The 12,383-nt window shown below is 53.5% G+C and overlaps 2 long non-coding RNA genes across 2 annotated transcripts in view; one reads left to right on the top strand and one right to left on the bottom strand.

The window, feature by feature from the left end:
• Positions 1-12,383, top strand: part of LOC116661764 — a 27,309-nt gene that overhangs the window by 14,030 nt on the left and 896 nt on the right. The window lies entirely within an intron of this gene.
• LOC116661769 overlaps positions 10,696-12,383 on the bottom strand; it is a 2,362-nt gene continuing 674 nt past the window's right edge. Inside the window, exons 2-3 of the long non-coding RNA XR_004317733.1 lie at positions 11,692-11,844; positions 10,696-10,748 (exon numbers count right to left, since the gene is read on the bottom strand). This is a non-coding gene — a long non-coding RNA (uncharacterized LOC116661769). The remainder of the gene's footprint in view (positions 10,749-11,691; positions 11,845-12,383) is intronic.

Here is a 12,383-nt window from a genome sequence, read left to right on the forward strand (position 1 = left end):
GCCTGCAGGACCCTGCGGAGTCCCTCTTCTCTTCCCCTCCTCCAAAAGGGCCCTCCTCCTCCACGCAGGGCTCCCTGGGCGCAAAAGCCCTGGGGAGCTGGGCATCCCGGAGTCCTGCGGCGGAGCTGGCCAAGGGCTCCGAGGGGGTCAAGGCTGTCCTAGAAGGGACTCAGGGTCCGCTACAATCATCCCTACTCAGTGACGTCTGGATTTTTCGTTCGCTACGGAACGCACCCTTCATGCGTTCTACGGAGAGTGACGTGGGGAGTCTCAACCCCACACCGACATTCAAAGGGACTGGTCCAGCTCTGCGCAAATACCACGGTGTGCCATGAACCGACGAGCAGCTCTGACAGCTTCCAGGGCAGGCCCGACCCTGCTAATGTGGGGACAAACAAAACTACGCACTCTGGTGCGCATAGGAATTCCCCCCGCAGGAAGGAGCCATTTTCACGGCGGGCTCTTTCCCTTCCAGCTTCTATTCCCGACTACAACGCACCATCCTCGAGAGCCAGGTTTTTTCTGCCCAGGGTACAACTGGAGGCAGCGGCCAAGGCACACTTACCTCCCGAGAAAAGACAGGTCTGGCTGTGAATTTACCACCACCCAGGAAGACCCAAGTTGCACAAAGCACACGTACAAAGCTGGAGGTAGGGCTTTGCCCCTTTTCCAGTTACCAGGATCTGAATGGACATTCTAAACGAAGAATCAACCTGGCCTGAGCCGGGAAACCAGTCAAAAGAACGACGACACAGAAATCCTCTCTGTGACCCAGGGGCACCCTAGGTGCAGGTCAGGAAGGAGTCAGCCGAGCCAGAGAAGTCGTGTGGAGCGAGTGCTCACTCTTCTCACGCTGCTTCGAGAAACCCACAGTCAAGTCTGCGGGCCCCGGCTCTAAGCACTCCCTCATGGCTCCTGCAGGCACCAGCCATGGCAACGGGCTCCGGGAGAAGCAGCCCACTGGCTCCTGGGCAAGAGTTTGAGTCTGAAAAAGGCAGCGACACGCCAAGCCAGACCCGTCACAGGACACCACGTCGCAGACGAGGCCAGGAACGGCTGCCGGGAGAACGGTAAGATCACCTTCTCATCTTCAGGACGAGGCCCCAACAGAGCATGACCACCCACTTCCCTGGGCTCTGGGGCCGCCCGCATGTGGGCGGGCGCTGCGGGACCACCGGAGCCACGCCAGGTCCGTGTCGGCTAAAAGCCACAGAAAAGGATGGGAGGATTAGGCTTTCCTGCGAAGACAATGCTGAAGCGAAACAAAACCTTGCGGCTCCTTCCTTCCTTCCTTCCCCGTATCACACACTCGTTCCTTGGAGGAACTGGATACTGACCCCAGGAACTCCTGCATGCTAAGAGCCCGCATTCTGTCTACTGCTCAGCTTACAATATACACTTCCCACAGAGCACACTAGTTCTAGGCACAGAGAACAAGAAATGCCAGCCAGTTCACTAACTTACCCAGTGTAAATAACAAGCAGGTGTGCTCCACAAACAGAGGTCAGTGTTTATGATCCGTCAGCTCCTGCGGAGCCCTTCTACAGTCCCAGTAGCGTACTCTTTTTTGTAATTTCGGGCTTAGTCGCCCTTCCTAGGAACACAAAACAATATAAATCAGGAACCGAACTTCAGATCATGTGGCCTACGCTTATTCATCAGTCAGGATACAACTGTTTTTTACCGAAGCTATCAGAACCTAAGCCCTCCTGGGAGAAGCTGGTGGTACAAATAAAGGAAGATTCTCCTCTCTGTTCTGCCAGAGGCACAGGATCCATGAAAACAAATCAGCACAGAAAAGTTTCAAACAGCTCTTCAACTGAGGTGAACGGGTACAGTAACGCCACAAAGTACGGAGAGTCCGCTGCACGTGGATAGCTCAGGGAATGCTGTGAAGACAGCACTGTTTCGTAAAAGAGAGATCCATCGCAGAGGGGGGATGTGGAGGGGCTTTGGGGAAGGGCAGCCTGAGTAAAAGGAGCAGGTGTGAAACAGCGTAAGGCATTAAGGAAACTAGACCACTGTTACTGGCGGTGGAATGGGAAGACATATCATGCTACATTTAAAATGAACCTTCACTTAATTAATTTTAAGTGAGGACGGCTAAAACAAGAACCAACCCCAAGATGCACCTAACTTTCCCTGGGATGAATTTCTTTCCAATATCCTCTAATGAACTGTAAGGGAAAGACCGTGAAACAAGAATGCCCATACAGACACTGGCTTCACTAGGTGAGTCTGGAAAATGAACACAAGTGCATTATCCAGTCCTACGGCATTAAGCACAGAATCACATCCTAAACTTTAAGTTAAAAGAATAAGTCAATAATTCTCATCAGCAGATGCAAACGTGAAGATGCACACTCACACCAACCCCCTGTTTATGTCTCAGAATCCCCTGGTACTTATATAGACACACAAGGACATTAAAAACAAGAGACTGTACCTCATCCCAGGAAGATTCTCTTCCTCTCTCTTCTGTAAAGTGGCGCACTGACACACCATCTGTAAAATGTTGTCACAGGAACATTAATGAGAATATTCACGAATGTATATTAAAACCACCATGTGCGTCTATCTCCGTTCATGGATGTGTCAAAACCAAAGTGGCAGAAAAGACTTTAAAAGACTATGAGCATTTTCTGAAAAAAATGCTTAAGTCACGGTTGGGATATATTTCAAACCAAGTAGTAAGAGGAAAACACGTAAAAAGAATGGATATGGAAGTTGGGTTTGCGCACTATGTATTTCTAACATTTGAAGTTTGCTCTTGTTTTTGTTTCTTCTTTTCTTCTGTTTTAAAATGGAGGTACCGGGATTGAGCACACGGAATTCGGCATGCTAAGCAAGCATTCTATTTACCACTAACCTATGTAATTCCCCGAGTCAACTAGCTTCTCGGCATAGATAAAATAAAATACAAAACACTCTTTCACGGTTCACTGCCTTACAAAACATGTTAGTTTGCTGAAGCGCAAAAGATCTTTGAGGCCTTCTTCACCATATCACACTGAGTCTCACATCAGACCGACTGGGAGACAGGTATCAGGACCCTTGACTGAAGAGAACACAGGCCCCGTGTTCGGGTGTGTCTTCTATAACCGATCATCGGCTGTGGAATTTCAGGGCTCCACTCGCTGCAGACAGTGACAGGGGCGGGCTTGTCCTCCAGGGAAGACGGAACGTGGTGTCTGTTGAAGGCCCGTGTGCAGAACCGACACATCTGCCCTCCGTCAGAGGACCCTCTTTCCTTCTACAACAGACACCTCCCTCCCCAGGGAAGGAAGGGGAAGACGCGGTCGTTCAAGTGCGTCTGCTAAGGGACCAGAGGGACACGGCCGTGAGCCCAGTCACGGCCGCCCGTGCACGGGGAAGCCCCGGAGAGCGATCTGCCCCTCTTCTGCAGTGACTTCAGGAAGAATCAGAGGACAATGCTTTCCTCTTACCGAGCGGAGCAACTGGCGGTGGTGGGCGAGGTTGCACATGGCACCAAGGGGGACCAGGTGCAGGTGCCCAGCTGGACGACGAAGTTCCGCACCCTGGGCAGGCCACGCAGGCTGGTCCTCGGAAAAGTTGGGGCCCTCCGGCCCACGGGGTGACCTGCAGGACAGAAGGGAGGGCTGGGTTGGATGACAGACTAAAGCGCCAACACCGACAAGAGCCGAAACCCAAAGCAGCAGCCGTCGGCAACGGGCACCCTCCGCTCCACCGGGTGCCCAGAGAGCAGCACGGTGCCACACACTCCGCCCAGCCCTCTGGGGCCTGCCTGCAGCCTGGGCCGCACAGGGGGACACGGGGATACGACCCTGACGCCGCACGTCGCCGACGCCGCCGCTGTCTCCATGTGGAGGAAACCAAGGGTCCTCCTGCCCGAGAGGCTGCACACAGAGCTTCCAGCACACGGGCAAACTAGCGCCTTCCCAACAGCCAGCCGCTCTGGGCGGGACGGCCCTCCCCGCCACCTTCCCCAGCTCCACGCAAGCTTTCCCGGCGCGGACCAGGAACACGGACACGGGACGGACGTAAAGAGCTCATTCTCCACACGAGCAAGCAGAGCCGCACCAGGGTAACCGCTCTGCCTGCAGGACCCTGCCAGGCCCTCTCTTCCCCCTCCTCAAAAAGGGCCCTCCTCCTCCACTCAGGGGCTGCCCCTGGTCGCAAAGGTGCCTGGGGAACTGGGCATCCAGGAGTCTGCGGCGGAGCTGGCCAAGGGTTCACGAGGGGACAAGGCTGTCCTCAGAAGGGACTCAGGCTCCGCTACAATCATCCCTATCCTCAGGGACGTATGGATTTTACTTTCGCTACGTAACTCACCCTACATGCGTTCTACGGGAGACTGACTTGGGGAGTCTCAACCCCACAACTGACACCAAAGGGACTGTACCAGCTCGTGCGCAAAACACCACAGTGTGCCATGAGTCCGACGAGCAGCTCTGACAGCTTCCAGGGCAGGCCCGACCCGGCGCAGGGTGGGGGACAAACAAAAAATAAGCACTCTGGTTCGCATTGGAATTCCCCCGCAGGGAAGGAGGCATTTTCACGGCGGGCTCTTTCCCACCCAGCCTCTATTCCCTACTACAAACGCACCATCTACGAGAGCCAGGCATTTCTGCCCAGGGTACACCTGGAGGCAGCGGCCAAGACACACTTACCTCCCGAGAAAAGACAGTGTCGGGCTGTGAACGTTTACCACACCCAGGAAGACACCAAGTTGCACAAAGCACACCGTACAAAGCTGGAGGGAGGGCTTTGCTCCTTTTCCAGTTACCAGGATCTGAATGGACATTCTAAACAGGAGAATCTCCTGGCCTGAGCCGGGAAACCAGTCAAAATTACGACGACACAGAAATCCGTCTCAGTGACCCAGGAGCAACCCTAGGTTCAGGAGGTCAGGAAGGAGTCAGCCGAGCCAGGAGAAGTCAGTGTGGAGCGAGGGCTCATTCTCCTCACGCTGCTTCGAGAAACACACAGTCAAAGTCTGCGTGCCCCGGCTCCTAAGCTCTCCCTAATGGCTCCTGCAGGCACCAGCCAATGCGACGTGCTCCCGGGAGAAGCAGCCCACTGCCTCCTGGGCAAGAGTTTTGAGTCGTGAAAAAGGCAGCGACACGCCACGCCAGACCCGTCACAGGACACACAGTCTGCAGACGAGGCCAGGAACGGCTGCCGGGAGAACGGGAAGATCACCTTTCCCAGGACGAGGCCCAACAGAGCATGACCACCCCACTTCTCTGGGCCTCCAGGGCCGCCGCAGGTCGGCAGGCGCTGCCGGGCCACACCGGAGCCGCGCTAGTTCCCGCGTCGGCTAATAACCACAGAAAAGAATGGAGGATTAGGCTTTCCTGCGAAGACACTGCTGAAGCGAAACAAAAATTTGCGCCTTCCTTCCTTCCTTCCTTTCCCGTATCACACTCGTTTCTTGGAGGAACTGGATACTGACCCCAGGAACTCCTGCATGCTAAGCCCGCATTCTCTCTACTGCTGAGCTACATATACCCTTCCCCCCAGAGCACACTATTTTCTAGGCACAGAGAACAAGAATGTCCAGCCACGTTCTCTAACTTACCCAGTGTATAATAAGCTCCGTGTGCTCCAAAAACAGAGGTCAGTGTTTTATGATCCGTCAGCTCCTGCGGAGCCACTTCTACAGTCCCAGTAGCGTACTCCGGTTTTGTAATTTCGGGCTTAGTCGCCCCTCCCTAGGAACACAAAACAAGATAAATCAGGAACCGAACTTCAGATCATGTGCCTACGCTTATTCATTCAGGTAGACAACTGTTATTTACCGAAGCTATCAGAACATAAGCCCTATCCTGGGAGAAGCTGGTGGTACAAATAAAAGGAAGTTTCTTCTCTCCGTTCTGCCAGAGGCACAGGATCCATGAAAACAAATCAGCACAGAAAAGTTTCAACAGCTCTAAAACTGAGGTGAATGGGTACAGTAACGCCACAAAGGACAGGAGAGTCCGCTGCACATGGATAGCTCAGGGAATGCTGGGAAGACCGCACTGTTTCGTAAAAGAGAGATCCAGCGCAGAGGGGGGATGTGGAGGGGCTTTGGGAAAGGGCAGCCTGAGTAAAAGGAGCAGGTGTGAAACAGCGTAAGGCATTAAGGTAACTAGACCACTGTTACTGGCGGTGGAATGGGAAGACAAACATGCTGCCTTGAAAATGAAACATCACTTAATTAATTTCAAGTGAGGACGGCTAAAACAAGAACCAACACCAAGATGCACCTAACTTTCCCAGGGATGAATTTCTTTTCATTATCCTCTAATGAACTGTAAGGGAAAGTCCCTGAAAACAAGAATGCCCATTCAGACACTGGCTTCACTAGGTGAGTCTGGAAAATGAACACAAGTGCATTATCCAGTCCTACGGCATTAAGCACAGAATCACATCCTAAACTGTAAGTTAAAAGCATAAGTCAAAAATTCTCATTAGCAGATGCAAACGTGAAGATGCACACTCACACCAACCCACGGTTTATGTCTCAGAATCCCCTGGTACTTATATAGTCACACTAGGACATTAACAACAAGAGACTGTACCTCATCCCAGGAAGATTTCTTCCTCTCTCTTCTGTAAAGTGGCGTACTGACACACCATCTGTAAAACGTTGTTACAGGTACATTAATTAGAATATACACGAATGTATATAAAAACCACCATGGGCGTCTCTCTCCGTTCGTGGATGTGTCAAAATAATAGTGGCAGAAAATACTTTCAAAGAGTTAGAGCATTTTCTGAAAAAAATGCTTAAGTCACGGTTGAGATATATTTCAAACCAAGTAGTAAGAGGAAAACACGTAAAAAAATGGATATGGAAGTTGGATTTGCGCACTATGTATTTCTAACATTTGAAGTTTGCTCTTGTTTTTGTTTTTTGTTTTCTTCTGTTTTTAAATGGAGGTACCGGGAATGAGCACACGGATTTCGGCATGCTAAGCAAGCATTCTATTTACCACTAACATATGTAATTCCCCGAGTCAACTAGCTTCTCGGCATAGATAAAATAAAATACAAAACACACTTTCACGGTTCACTGCCTTACAAAATATGTTAGTTTGCTGAAGCGCAAAAGATCTTTGTGGCCTTCTTACACGTATCACACTATGTCTCACATCAGACCGAGTGGGAGACAGGTCTCAGGACCCTTGACTGAAGAGACCACAGGCCCCGGGTTTGGGTGTGTCTTCCATAACCGATCATCGGCTGTGGAAGGTCAGGGCTCCACTCGCTGCAGACAATGACAGGTTCGGGCTTGCCCTCCAGGGAGCCCGGAACGTGGTGTCTGTTGAAGGCCCGTGTGCAGAACCGACACGTCTGCCCTCCGTCACAGGACCCTCTTTCCCTATACAACAGACACCTCCCTCCCCAGGGCAGGACGGGGAAGACGCGGTCCATCAAGTGCGTCTGCTAAGGGACAAGAGGGACACGGCCGTGAGCCCAGTCACGGCCGCCCGTGCACGGGGAATCCCCGGAGAGCGATCTGCCCTTCTTCTGCAGTGACTCCAGGAAGAAACAGAGGACTATGCTTTCCTCTTACCGAGTGGAGCAGTTGGCGGTGGGGGGCGAGGTTGCACAGGGCACCAAGGGGGACCAGGTGCAGGTGCCCAGCTGGGCGACGAAGGGCCGCACCCAGGGCAGGCCACGCAGGCTGGTCCTCGGAAAATTTGGGGCCCTCCAGCCCACGGGGTGACCTGCAGGACAGAAGGGAGGGCTGGGTTGGATGACAGACAAAAGCGCCAACACCGACAAGATCCGTAACCCAACGCAGCAGCCGTCCGCAACGGGCACCCTCCCCTCCACCGGGTGCCCAGAGAGCAACACGTTGCCACACGAACAGCGCAGCCCTCTGGGGCCTGCCTGCAGCCTGGGCCGCACAGGGGGACACGGGGATATGACCCTGAAGCCGCACGTCGTCGCCGCCGCTGTATACAATTGGAGGAATCCAAGGATCCTACTGCCCGAGAGGCTGCACACAGAGCTTCCAGCACACGGGCAAACTAGCGCCTTCCCAACAGCCAGCCGTTCTGGGCGGGACGGCCCTCCCCGCCACCTTCCCCAGCTCCACGCAAGCTTGCCCGGCGCCGACCATGAACACGGACACGGGACGGAGGTTAAGAGCTCATTCTTCACATGAGCAAGCAGAGCCGCAACAGGGTCACCGCTCTGCCTGCAGGGCTCATCCTGCAGTGCTCTGCCTGCAGGCCTCTGCCTGCAGGACCCTGCGAGTCCCTCTCTTCCCCCTCCTCACAAAGGGCCCTCCTCCTCCACGCAGGGGCTTCCCCTGGGCGCAAAGAGCCCTGGGGAGCTGGGCATCCCGGAGTCCTGCGGCGGAGCTGGCCAAGGGCTCCCGAGGGGTCAAGGCTGTCCTCAGAAGGGACTCAGGGTCCGCTACAATCATCCCTATACTCAGGGACGTCTGGATTTTTCGTTCGCTACGGAACGCACCCTACATGCGTTCTACGGGAGAGTGACGTGGGGAGTCTCAACCCCACACCTGACACCAAAGGGACTGTACCAGCTCGTGCGCAAATACCCACGGTGTGCCATGAGACCGACGAGCAGCTCTGACAGCTTCCAGGGCAGGCCCGACCCTGCTAATGGTGGGGGACAAACAAAACATACGCACTCTGGTGCGCATCGGAATTCCCCCGCAGGGAAGGAGCCATTTTCACGGCGGGCTCTTTCCCTTCCAGCTTCTATTCCCAACTACAAACGCACCATCCTCGAGAGCCAGGGTTTTCTGCCCAGGGTACAACTGGAGGCAGCGGCCAAGGCACACTTACCTCCCGAGAAAAGACAGTGTCGGGCTGTGATATTTACCACACCCAGGAAGACTCCAAGTTGCACAAAGCACACTGTACAAAGCTGGAGGTAGGGCTTTGCCCCTTTTCCAGTTACCAGGATCTGAATGGACATTCTAAACAGGAGAATCACCTGGCCTGAGCCGGGAAACCAGTCAAAAGAACGACGACACAGAAATCCGTCTCAGTGACCCAGGGGCAACCCTAGGTGCAGGAGGTCAGGAAGGAGTCAGCCGAGCCAGGAGAAGTCAGTGTGGAGCGAGTGCTCACTCTTCTCACGCTGCTTCGAGAAACCCACAGTCAAAGTCTGCGGGCCCCGGCTCCTAAGCACTCCCTCATGGCTCCTGCAGGCACCAGCCATGGCAACGGGCTCCCGGGAGAAGCAGCCCACTGGCTCCTGGGCAAGAGTTTTGAGTCTGAAAAAGGCAGCGACACGCCAAGCCAGACCCGTCACAGGACACACAGTCTGCAGACGAGGCCAGGAACGGCTGCCGGGAGAACGGGAAGATCACCTTTCTCAGGACGAGGCCCAACAGAGCATGACCACCCCACTTCCTGGGCCTCCGGGGCCGCCGCATGTGGGCGGGCGCTGCCGGGACACACCGGAGCCACGCCAGGTCCCGTGTCGGCTAAAAGCCACAGAAAAGGATGGAGGATTAGGCTTTCCTGCGAAGACACTGCTGAAGCGAAACAAAACCTTTGGCGCCTTCCTTCCTTCCTTCCTTCCCCGTATCACACTCGTTTCTTGGAGGAACTGGATACTGACCCCAGGAACTCCTGCATGCTAAGCCCTCATTCTGTCTACTGCTCAGCTACATATACACTTCCCCACAGAGCACACTAGTTTCTAGGCACAGAGAACAAGAAATGCCAGCCACGTTCACTAACTTACCCAGTGTATAACAAGCTAGGTGTGCTCCACAAACAGAGGTCAGTGTTTTATGATCCGTCAGCTCCTGCAGAGCCACTTCTACAGTCCCAGTAGCGTACTCCGGTTTTGTAATTTCAGGCTTAGTCGCCCCTTCCTAGGAACACAAAGCAAGATAAATCAGGAACCGAACTTCAGATCATGTGCCTACACTTATTCATTCAGGTAGACAACTGTTATTTACCGAAGTTATCAGAACATAAGCCCTATCCTGGGAGAAGCTGGTGGTACAAATAAAAGGCAGATTCTCCTCTCTGTTCTGCCAGAGGCACAGGATCCATGAAAACAAATCAGAACAAAAAAGTTTCAACAGCTCTGCAACTGAGGGGAACGGGTACAGTAACACTACAAAGGACAAGAGAGTCCGCTGCACGTGGATAGCTCAGGGAATGCTGGGAAGACCGCACTGTTTCATAAAAGAGAGATCCAGCGCAGAAGGTGGATGTGGAGGGGCTTTGGGGAAGAGCAGCCCTGAGCAAAAAGAGCTAGGTGGGAAACAGCGTAAGGATTAAGGAAACTAGGCCACTGTTACTGGCGGTGGAATGGGAAGACAAATCATGCTGCCTTGAAAATGAAACATCACTTAATTAATTTCAAGTGAGGACAGCTAAAACAAGAACCAACACCAAGATGCACCTAACTTTCCCAGGGATGAATTTCTTTTCAATATCCTCTAATGAACTGTAAGGGAAAGACCCTGAAAACAAGAATGCCCATACAGACACTGGCTTCACTAGGTGAGTCTGGAAAATGAAGACAAGTGCTTTATCCAGTCTTACGGCATTAAGCAGAGAATCACATCCTAAACTGTAAGTTAAAAGCATAAGTCAAAAATTCTAATCACCAGATGCAAACGTGGAGATGCACACTCACACCAACCCCCGGTTTATGTCTCAGAATCCCCTGGTACTTATATAGTCACACAAGGACATTAACAACAAGAGACTGTACCTCATCCCAGGAAGATTCTCTTCCTCTCTCTTCTGTAAAGTGGCGCACTGACACACCATCTGTAAAATGTAGTTACAGGTACATTAATGAGAATATTCACGAATGAATATTAAATCCACCATGTGCGTCTATCTCCGTTCGTGGATGTGTCAAAACAAAAGTGGCAGAAAAGACTTCCAAACGGTTAGAGCATTTTCTGAAAAAAATGCTTAAGTGACAGTTGGGATATATTTCAAACCAAGTAGTAAGAGGAAAACACGTAAAAAAATGGATATGTAAGTTGGGTTTGCGCACTATGTATTTCTAACATTTGAAGTTTGCTCTTGTTTTAGTTTTTTATTTTCTTCTGTTTTTAAATGGAGGTACCGGGGATGAGCACACGGAATTCGGCATGCTAAGCAAGCATTCTATTTACCACTAACCTATGTAATTCCCCGAGTCAACTAGCTTCTCGGCATAGATAAAATAAAATACAAAACACTCTTTCACGGTTCACTGCCTTACAAAGCATGTTAGTTTGCTGAAGCGCAACAGATTTTTGAGGCCTTCTTACCCGTATCACACTATGTCTCACATCAGACCGAGTGGGAGACAGGTCTCAGGACACCTTGACTGAAGAGACCACAGGCCCCGGATTCGGGTGTTTCTTCCATAACCGATCATCGGATGTGGAAAGTCAGGGCTCCACTCGCTGCAGACAGTGACAGGGTCGGGCTTGTCCTCCAGGGAGCCCGGAACGTGGTGTCTGTTGAAAGCCCGTGTGCAGAACCGACACGTCTACCCTCCATCAGAGGACCCTCTTTCCCTCTACAACAGACACCTCCCTCCCCAGGGAAGGACGGGAAGACGCGGTCCATCAAGTGCAGTCTGCTAAGGGACCAAGAGGGACACGGCCGTGAGCCCAGTCACGGCCGCCCGTGCACGGGGAAGCCCCGGAGAGCGATCTGCCCTTCTTTCTGCAGTGACTCCAGGAAGAAACAGAGGACTATGCTTTCCCCTTACCGAGTGGAGCAGTTGGCGGTGGGGGGCGAGGTTGCACAGGGCACCAAGGGGGACCAGGTGCAGTGCCCAGCTGGGGCGACGACGGGCCGCCCTGGGCAGGCCACGCAGTCTGGTCCTCGGAAAGGTTGGGGCCCTCCGGCCCACGGGGTGAACCTGCAGGACAGAAGGGAGGGCTGGGTTGGATGACAGACAAAAGCGCCAACACCGACAAGAGCCGAACCCAACGTAGCAAGCCGTCGGCACCGGGCACCCTCCCCTCCACCGGTGCCCAGAGAGCAGCACGGTGCCACACGCTCCGCCCAGCCCTCTGGGGCCTGCCTGCAGCCTGGGCCGCACAGGGGGACTCGGGGATACGACCCTGACCTCGCACGTCGCCGCCGCCGCTGTCTCCAAGTGGAGGAAGCCAAGGGTCCTCCTGCCCGAGAGGCTGCACACAGAGCTTCCAGCACATGGGCAAACTAGCGCCTTTCCACAGCCAGCTGCTCTGGGCGGGACGGCCTTCCCCGCAACATTCCCAAACTCCACGCAAGCTTGCCCGGTGCGGACCAGGAACACGGACACGGGACGTACGAGAAGAACTCATTCTCCACACGAGCACTCAGAGCCACACCAGGGTCACCTCTCTGCCTGCAGGGCTCTGCCTGCAGGGCTCTGCCTGCAGGGCTCTGCCTGCAGGACCCTGCCAGGCCCTC

This window comes from Camelus ferus, chromosome 36 (genome assembly GCF_009834535.1).
Source record: "Camelus ferus isolate YT-003-E chromosome 36, BCGSAC_Cfer_1.0, whole genome shotgun sequence".
Classification (NCBI taxonomy): Eukaryota; Metazoa; Chordata; class Mammalia; order Artiodactyla; family Camelidae; genus Camelus; species Camelus ferus.